Consider the following 10,320-nt stretch of genomic DNA (forward strand, 5'->3'; position numbering starts at 1 on the left):
GGATGTTTATAAAAGAATTTTGGAAAAATTGGTATTATAATTGATTAGTAGTATTAAATTTTAAGTTGGAAATCGATTATTTAATTTAATTGTGTGTTAGGACTAAATTGGAAATTTATTTTGGAATAAGGATTGAAAGTATAATGTTATTTTTATGGGGTTTTAATGGAAATTTGTGAGCTTGGTATTTTTGTAAATAAATATATCGGTCAGGGGTATTTTTGTAATTGTGTATTTTCAATAATTCGGATTTGGCCCAAATTAAATAGTTAAGGGCTTAATTGAAAGGCTAAAAAGAAAGTTGAGGGACCAAATTGCAATAAGAAAAAGTTCGGGGGCCTAATGTCGATATTGAAAGGAAAGAAAATCGGGGAGAGAGAAAGTAGATCGGGAGAGAGAGAGAGAGAGGGTGATGGCCGAAGAAGAAGAGGAGGAAGGCGGCGATGTGCGTCGTCGGTGGCGGCCAGTCGGCCGTCGGGTTAGCGTGAAGCCGGCGGCGGAGAAGCAGCGTCTGGCAATCGCGTAGAGAGCGGCTTCCGAGGCCGTTCCGGCGTTCCGGTGTTGGCGGTCGAGTCGAGTGGCGATCGGCTCCTCTCGGCAAGGGCTCTCTTTTGGCAGCAGCGGCAACGCCTGTGGTGGCCGGAGACGGAAGATCCGGTGGAGAGAGAAAATGGTGGCAGCCGGCGTTTTTGGGTTTTTCCGGCGAGATCCGGCGGAGGATGGACGATTGAAAAACTGGAGTCATAACCTGAAATATCGAGACAAGTCATGAGGATAAGGATGACGACTTTTTATCCCTTGTGAAGAGCCTAAGATTCTTCATCTCTAACAGAGATTCTAGGTTCAAAAAATTAGATATGAATAGGGAAGGTTGTGAAGTGCCCCCATTCACCTAAGTTTGAGCTTAGCCTCCATTAGAGTAAACGAGTCTTTGCCTAGCTTAATAAAATCACCTTAACCTAGTCCTTTTTTCTTATTTTAAACACATACCCTTTTTTATATCTTTTTTAACATGTAAGTTGAGCAAAGCAATTCTAACATAGGAAAAAGGTATATTTATATGTTAACTAGCCTTAGAAGGAGGTACATTGGTACCTAAAACTAGTCCTAGTGGGAGGTACTTTGGTACCTTAGGTTTTATTTTCATATGCAAAGGTGACCAAATCAAATTTAGATGTTGAATTCTTTTAATCTTATCATTTTAATGTGAATACAAATGTAAGGCGCGAGAAGCTTACATTAGTAAGCTTCATCCATTTTGATTACAAACATATGAGCAAGTCATTTATAAGATCCTAGATTGCTTTTAGTCCCTTAAATATGTGAGGTGAAACCTAATGCAATAAAATAAACATACATAAAGAGAAGAATATAAAGATAAGTTATGTGCTAGAAAAATCCCAGCTATGACAAAATGCAGTTGATGTATAACTTTAGTATATATAAAAACACATGATGCAGCCCTAATAATAAAGACAAGTAAGGATGTTACAAGTTTCTTAATGAGGATAAAGGGATATGAGTTGTCAACTCATTTACATAAGGGAAAAAACTACTTGCCGTTAGTTATGCTTGTCTCAATATTCCTCCTCAAACTTGGCAGTGGTAGAGGTCTGTTCACCACTCCAAGTTTGGCTCTCATAATCTGGAATTGAGTATGAGAAAGGGATTTTGTTAGGCAATCAACTATTTGATCTTAGGAAGGCACATATCTGACTTCAAGTTTCTTCTCTAACATTTTTTCTCGAACAAAATGAATGTCAACCTCAATATGTTTTATTCTCGAGTGAAACATAGGATTGCTTGCAAGTGCACTAGCACTAATGTTATCATACCAAGTTATTGATGTGTCAAGCAAAGGAAATGATAATTCTTTTAGTAATGATTCAAGCCAAGTTATTTCACATGCCATTTCAGCCAAGGCTCTGTACTCTAACTCTGTGCTTGATCTTGAAACCACAGGCTACTTCTTGGAGCTCCATAAAACAAGTGTGTCACTAATGTAAACACATATACCAACAATTGATCTTCTATCTTCTAAGGAGCAAGCCCAATCTGCATCTGAGTATCTAGAGATAACAAGTCTATCATAAGGTTTTATGTGTAATCCCATGTCTTTTGTTGCCTTTAGATATCTTAGATATCTTTTCAAGGCTTGCCAGTGTTTATCAGTAAGATATTTTTTTATAGGAATTGGCTTAGTTTGTTTACTATGTGAGATTTGGTCTTGTATGAGTTGTATACTGTAGAGCTCCTATAACACTTCTATATAAAGAGGGATTTTGCATAGGCTCACCATCATTTGCTGTCAACTTCTTACTAATCATAGCTGGAGTAGTTAGAGGTTTTGCATTATGCATATCAGTCCTTCTCAATATGTCTTCTATATACTTGGTTTGTGTCAAGTATATGCCAGTATCATCTTTGACAACTTCAATGCCCAATAGCAGATGGAGATCACTGAGATCCTTTAAGGCAAACATCACGTTCAATTTGTCAATGAATTCTTATAGGGACTTAGAGTCATTTCTAGTAATAATCATGTCATCCACATAGATCAACACCAGTATGATTTGCATCTTATCATAATAGTATAATAAAGAGGTATATGACTTAGACTTTTTAAATTTCCAATTGAGAAGAGTTGTCCTTAATTTTTCAAAGCATGCCCTTGGAGCCGATTTTGGTCCATATAGGGCCTTGTTGAGTTTGCAAACATGGTTTGGCTTGCTTTTGTCTTCAATACCTTCAGGTTAGTACATATAGACAACTTCCTCAATGCTTCCATTTAGGAAAGCTTATTTATATCAAGCTGCCTTATAGTCCAGCTTCTTGAGATAGCTAAGGTAAGAATCACTCTAACAGTTGAGGCTTTAACTACTGGAGTGAAGGTTTCACTGAAGTCTATACCAGGAGTTTGATGAAACCTTTAGCCACTAACCTAGCTTTGCATCTCTAAAAGGTACCATCTATGTTGTTTTTCACTCTGAATACCCATTTATTACCAACAACATTCTGAGTTGGTTGTTGTAGGACTAAGATGCATGTGTTGTTCCTCTTAAGGGCATCAAGTTCCTCCTGCATAATAGCTCTCCAGTGTTTAGAGACTAGAGCTTCATTAATGGACATTGGTTCACTCACTATATGAGGAAAATTTTTATAGGTTTATGAACACCAACTTTAGCTCTTATGGTCATCTAATGTCCAGTATTTTGGTGGTCACTAGCATTGTCAGCTTATTATTTTGCAACTTCATCACCCATAATTCTATTGGATGCTTCAATACCTTACTGACCTTGATAAGAACCATTAGTATTACCATTAGAATCAGAACCATTATTATGCTTGAACTGTTGGATCTACTATGTGAGTTCATATTTCCCCTTCAAACATCAGATGCAAAGGAGATTAAGCTTGATTTAATTATTGTGTGAAAGAGGTAAGAGACTGAGTTGATGAAACTGCATGAGATGCTTGGAGTTCTATACCCGCTGTTATAGTTGTAATAGGTCTTGGTTGGATAAATTGACTTTAAGGAATAACTAACCAATTTAGAGGTGAGACAATAGTTTGAGTTCTTAGAGTACTAGTGTTGAGGAAACCTAATTTGAAAAAGTACTTTTGTTTATTGAAAATCACATGTCTTGATATGTAAATCCTTCTTGTTGAACTAATGCATTTGTAGCCTTTGTAAGACTCACTATAGCCTCGAAAGACACATTTGGTGGAGTGAAATTGGAATTTGTGGTCTTTGTAAGGTCTGAGGAATGGAAAACAAGCACAACCAAAGGTTTTTAGGGACAAGTAGTTGGGAGTTTTCCTATGGAGTTTTTGAATTGGAGATAGATGTTCCAGAATGCGAGTGGGCAGTTTATTAATGAGAAACATATCTGTCTGAAATGCTTTTATCCAATTCTTTTAGAGGCATTCCACCAAGTGTCTGCGTTTTCTTCCAGCTCTCACATTCTGAGCTGAGGTAAAGGGACATGAGTATCTATATTGAATGCCATGTTCTTGGAGAAAAGTGGTAAAGCTAGTATATTCACCATCAATGTCAAATTGGATGTTTTCTAATTTATTTGTCTAGTTGCTTTTCAATGAAGGTTTTGAATTGAATAAAAGCATTAATAGCATCCAATTTTAGTTTTAAAAGGTAGAGCTAAGTGTATCGTGTGTAGTCATCAAGAAAGAGGATGTAGTATTTGTATCAAGATGATGAGGCTATAGGTGATGGTCCTTATAAATCAGTAAAGATGAGTTCTAGAGGATTCATGGCATGTGATTATGAGATATTAAAGGGAAGAAGGTGAGATTTACCATACTGGCAAGTATGGCAGAAACTAGTGTTTTCCTTGATAGTAAATTTTTGCTCAGAAGACATTAGAACTCTAGCTAGAATCTTATTTAAGGGATGACCTAGACGAATATGCCAAACCCTTTCTTGAGAACAAACAAACTTTGACTTGTCACTAGACTTGACTCTTCTAGAACTAAGAACATGGTTGGGAATTCGTAAGGTGGATTCTGAAAAAATGAGCTTGATGCTTGAGGGACTTGTTTTTGAAAGAAGGTGTGGGTGCTAGTTGGTACAGACCATCTTTAAGCCTCCCTTGCAGTAGGACCTGAGATGTTGTTTTTTCCTTCACATCACAACCACTAACATCAAAAGAAACATTAATGTCGTTGCAGTCGATTAATTGAAAGATAATTATTAAATTCTTTTCAATTTTAGGAACATGGAGAATTTTTTTTCATTATAAGAGTTTTATTGTTATTTAAGGTTGGTGTAGCAGTGTTGCTAACATGATCGATTTTCAATCTTTCTCCATTTCCAACTATAAAATGGCTAGTGTAGTCTTCGTTGTTGTCTAGATTACCTTCATCATTAGTAACATGGTTGTTGGCTCCTAAATCCATATACCAAGCAGGATCATTGATCACTTGTTGTGTTTCCATATAAGTAAATTATTGTTATTGAATGGGCTTAGCAGATTGAGGAGGTGCTCCCATGTAATTGTTATCATACTTGTAATAGAAATATGCAATAATGTGACCAATTTTGCCACAAACTTGACAAATTGGTCCGCTATTATTATTCCTGCTTTTGTCTCTGTTTGCTCTTCCACCTCTGATGTTGGTTCTACCACCTCTATTTCCAGCATTGTTATTATTGATGTTATAGTTCCTTCCGTGAGATTGAGATTGTTGTTGATTCCTATTTCCATAGCTTTGATTTCCTCCACCTCTAGTGCTAGCATAGGTGGCTATTTGTTGCCTTAGATTAATTGAGGTTATTCTAGCATTAAGTTGTCTCGACCTTTTGTCATATCTAAAGAGCTTGGATTAAAGTTCTATCCAGCTTATATTTTCTCTTTCTGTGATCTGACGGACCATTGGATTATACTCAAATGAGTGTAATCCAGATATCACTTGTGAAACATGATCTTTAATGCTTATAGGATGCCCTGACAGAGCCACATTGTCAACAAGTTTCTTTATATTTTTGAAGTAGTCAGCCACATTAAGGTTGCCCTTTTATATCTTATTGAACTCTCGTTTATAATATAGATTATATTAGATCTGGTTTTCATTCTAAAGAGCTCCTTGATGGAGTCCTACAGCTCCTTAGAAGTTGCACTTCCCATGACTTCAACAGCTACTTTAAGATCTATAGACTCGTAGAGTCATCCAAGGAGTATTTGATTTTGAGCAACTCATTCTTCATAGTCTAAGTTTATGATAAGATTCACATCTGTTGTATTGTCTACTGCAACTTTAATAAACTTAGGTGGACAAGGTCTGCCACTAGTGATAAAGCCTTCTATCTTATTTCCTTTAATAACAGGAAGAACCATGTTATTCCACAACAAGTAGTTGTCATGATTCAACTTCACAGTGCAATAGGACCCGAGAGGGTTACCTGAGTTACTGGCAGCTTTAATGATGCTCTGGATTGTCACATTTGTAGTTTTTGATGTTGAGAAGTCCTCCTTGGATTGGTTCTTTCATGTGGTGGCTGTTTTATTGCCGGCGTTAGCCATGAGGGCTCTCATAACAAGGGAAGAATATAAAGATAAGTTGTGTACTGGACAAATCTCAGCTGTGATAAAATGCAGCTGAGGTATAACTTTAGTATATATACAAATGCATGATGTAGCCCTAATTACAAAGACAAGTAAGGATGTTACAAGTGTCATAATAAGGATAAAACTACTTACTGTTGGTTATGCTTGTCTCAATACATAGAAAGAGAAAGGAGTAAAAAACTAGAAAAGGATTTAAGATAATGGAGCAATTAGGAAAATTAATTACAAGCAATGGCCTTGGGGCATGAAAGCAAGTAAATAATAAACAATCTAACTAGGGTCCAAAGAGGCCACTTAGGGTCTCTAATCTAGAAATTTATAAAAAGAAAATCATAATAAGAATTGCAATTAAATAAGCAAGCTATGGAGGAATTAAAATTAAAGGACAATGTTAACTTAAAATAACACTAAAACATACATAAATAAAAAAGCAAAAAATTTATTCAACAAATATACATGTTAATCATAAAGTTAGGAAAATTAAAGCAAAAATTAAAGAAATCAGGTCTTCCTTGAGGTGAACTTGCGCAAGTCAAGGGTGAACTTGCACGAGTTTAGGCTTGAACCAGAAGCGACACGACACTGTTTTGACTCAAATGCAACAAGGCACTAAAATGGAACTAGACTCGTGCGAGTATTTGGTAAACTTGCACGAGCTCAATAGCTTAGAAACCCAAATAATACAAAAACAACAACATTTATGCAAAAATGAAAAATTAAACTAGTTGAACAACATTTGAACTCTACAAGTACAGATAGACTTACTTATCTAAAAAAAATACCAAAACGATTGTGTTTTACTTTAAATGATGTTGAAATGGGCAAACGACACTTGAGCTCGCACGAGTATAGGATGGACTTAGGCGAGTCTAGAAGCATAGAACTAAAAAAAAAAATTAAAACAGTATCATTTTAAATCCAAACAACAAAGTTTAACACAAGGATGAGTTGAGCTCGAAAGATACAAGTTAAAATCGAGCGGGTTCAATTTCTAAAACCTAAAAAATCAAAGATTTAGATTATCCAAATATTCAAATCACCAAAATCCAAATCAACATAAATTAATAAATAATAAACAACACTTTAAACATAAAAATGAAACAAAATTAACTTAGGCCCTCGAGTGATTGCTTCTTTTTGATGTGCGTAAAATACACACATCTAAATGGGGTTTTAAGATTGATTTTATGGACATTTGGATGTGAATTGGTCCCAACACTCACCCTATGCGTTTGTTTGTATGCATTAGGTTCAAAAGAAGTCAAAGAATGATAAAGGGAAGAATTGGAGCATAATTGGACGTCAAAGCTGCCGAAACAAGCTAAGTATGCGCATGAGGAAGCTGAACATGGCCGTGTTGGTTTCAACACTGGTTGTGTTCCCAACACTGGCACCAATATGGCCGTGTTGGGTGCATCAAACATCAAAGAAAAAGAAGTTTTTAGGGAGCACGACCACAGAGAGTAACACGGGCATAAACACAAGCCCGTGTTGGGAACACGGGAATGAACACGGCCGTGTTGGCGGCGATAGGGGGAATTAATTATTAGAAAGAAGAGAGGAAAGAAAGAAAAAAAATGGGAGAGAAAGTCCTAAACCCTAATATTTCTCTCTCTAAGGGTTTTCTGAGCTGGAACCAAGGGAAAATGAGACTTGGATCAAGGTTTCAATCGGATTCCCTTCAAAGATTGAAGATTGGGTGAGGTTCGTTGATTGGTTTTCAAATCGAGCAAGAGGAACAGGAATCAATTCAATTCGAGCAAGAGGAATTGGGGCTGTTTACTCTCATCCAAGGGTGTAATCGGGTTTCTCTACCTTTACTCATTGTTGTAATTGAATTCTTGTGGATTTTGATAATGAACATGATTAGCTAGATTGATTAAATCTATTGGGATTTCTTTACTATGTTGGCTTAGTATTATATTGTTGGATTGTTTGGGTTAGTTTTGTATTCTTCTTGCTTTCAGTATTAATAAGATAATGCATTATTCATAAGACGTTGTGAATTGTGTGTTTAGATTGCTTTGTGTGATTGAGAAGTCCATTTAGCAATTGGAATTTTGAATAGCAAGAACTGGTTAATAATCGCTTAGAGATAAGGATAATTAACTAGTCGGATTAAGAATTAATAGAGCTTAATAGAGGCGGATTAAAGCTTAATGCTAATTTAAGAATCAATCGTTAGGAAGAGATTTCAACTTTAGGTTATTAGGTTTAGGAATTCGGTTATCTCGAGAGAGAAACCAAATTCGATTATCTAGAGAGAAACCGAATTCGGTTAAGAATTCGTCCACAGGTAGCATAATTAGACTCACCAATCCTTTATCTTTTGTTTGATTGCCAACTAGTTTAGGTTCCCTTTGGGTTTGCTTTCCTATCTTGGTTATTTTATTTATCAATTACTCCTGCATCTCCCTTAGAACTTAGCTTGTAGCTATTAGTTAGTTTAGAAATTATTCATCATTCATTTTAGGTTAATATAACAAAGAACAAAGGAGTAACTCTAGGCTTTCACTTTTCCGAGAAATACGACATTGATACTCGCCATTAGTGCTAGATTGCATCGATAGGTACACTGCCTTAGATTGTAGCTAACATAAATAGCAACAATCACTTTTAATAAATAAAAAAGAGAAATTGAAAGAAGAAGAAGAAGAAGAAAAAGAATGAAATGGGTCTAATAATTACTCTTTAGTTACTAAAAATTGTGAGAATAAGATATGTTTTTACCTTTTTTTTTCACTTTATATTGTTTTTCTTTTTAGGTTCTAAAATTTAACAAAGTCTTCTTTTTTTTTTTTCTCTTTTTCTCTTTCTTTCTTTTAAGTCTCTTTCTAAAATTAGCCCAAAGATCTCCTAAAAAAGAGAAACAACTTTAGATGACCTGAATTAAGTCATTTTCTAATTGAATGGGGTGGGATTAGTTCCAATTTTTAGGAGCCACGAGATGAATGCCATGTAATTAAAGATAACCAGCTAGACCTTATGCTTGCGCGAGCTTAGCCTGAGCTTAGCCTAAGCTCAGCCTAAGGTCATGCGAGTTAAGGCTTAAGGTTCAGGTGAAAAACTGGCATAGACTATATTTACTCCATTTAAAGTGATTTTCAGGATTTTCTTAGACCAAATTCATTTTTTCTTTTTCTTAACTAATTTCAACTAAAATTTCTGATCATTGGACTTATAAAACTTTTGGTCTCAAATTGGACTAATATCTATAGAAAAAATTTACTTTCCAACTTAAATTTCTTTAATTACTTTTTAATAATTTCTTTTACTTAGTACATTTATATTAAAGCTAATTATTTTACTTAATGTCTAAGGAGTTTATAGAGTAATAGTTCTTAAAATGTTGAGAATTCCTAGAGAATTTTTCTTAAGATTTTAATTGAGAATAAAATATATTTAAAAATAATATGAAATTATGTTGATATATGTAATAATTAAATGTCATAAATACATTATGTTATTTTAATAAATATTAGGTTTTACCATTTTAAATTCTAAAAAGGTTTATATCAGTTACAAATTCGAATTTATGCACTTAATTTCTAATCTTTAAATCTAAATGGACTACTTGTAATGCTAAGGCTGAATTAGAGATTCTTATTCTAATATGACCCATTTAATTAATTAAAATATGAAAAAATCCACCAAGTCTACATGGATTTTAGTTTAAAGCTCGTTTTACCATCCTTTAACCTAATAGACTATAACTTTCATGTCAGGTCCAATTTTAAGCCTAATGTCTATCTGTCCAGTTTTAATTAAGCAATCAAATATCAATATTTGGCGTAAAACAAAAATAAAGGGCAAAAATATGAAATCTAGCTATTACAACCCTCATACATCTAAGAAATCAAAAGAGAAATGCATTAAACATTATACAGATCGTGTTATCGGATTCATAACTCAACATGCATAAATAATACAGAAACATATAAAACTGTTGAAAATCCTAGATTTGATCACATAAGGCATATAAAGCATTTGAAATCAATATTAACATGTTTCTTGAATCATAAAAATAAAAGAACTAGTAAAGAGGAAATAGATGTTGATGATGTTAGATTTAGGGGAACCCTCATATTGTCAACGTAGATTGCTAATTTGCAAGTCTCTATAGATAATGAGGCGGTTGATTTAAAGATAGCATGAGAATCTAGTATTTTCTAGGGTTGAAAAATCTTATGTTGTTCAAGAAGAAAACTTTCCTAATCTAAAGCTGTTTCTTAGT

At 34.6% G+C, this 10,320-nt stretch overlaps 1 long non-coding RNA gene across 1 annotated transcript; it reads right to left on the minus strand.

Moving 5' to 3' along the window:
- Positions 1–1,405: 1,405 nt before the first annotated feature.
- On the minus strand, positions 1,406–6,172 carry LOC8261162. The gene is made up of 2 exons (XR_001535045.2): positions 5,921–6,172; positions 1,406–1,645 (listed from the first exon to the last, which is right to left on the minus strand). It is a non-coding gene; the product is annotated as an uncharacterized LOC8261162 (long non-coding RNA).
- Positions 6,173–10,320: the final 4,148 nt, after the last annotated feature.

The sequence above is a fragment of the Ricinus communis genome, chromosome 1 (genome assembly GCF_019578655.1).
Source record: "Ricinus communis isolate WT05 ecotype wild-type chromosome 1, ASM1957865v1, whole genome shotgun sequence".
Taxonomy (NCBI): domain Eukaryota; kingdom Viridiplantae; phylum Streptophyta; class Magnoliopsida; order Malpighiales; family Euphorbiaceae; genus Ricinus; species Ricinus communis.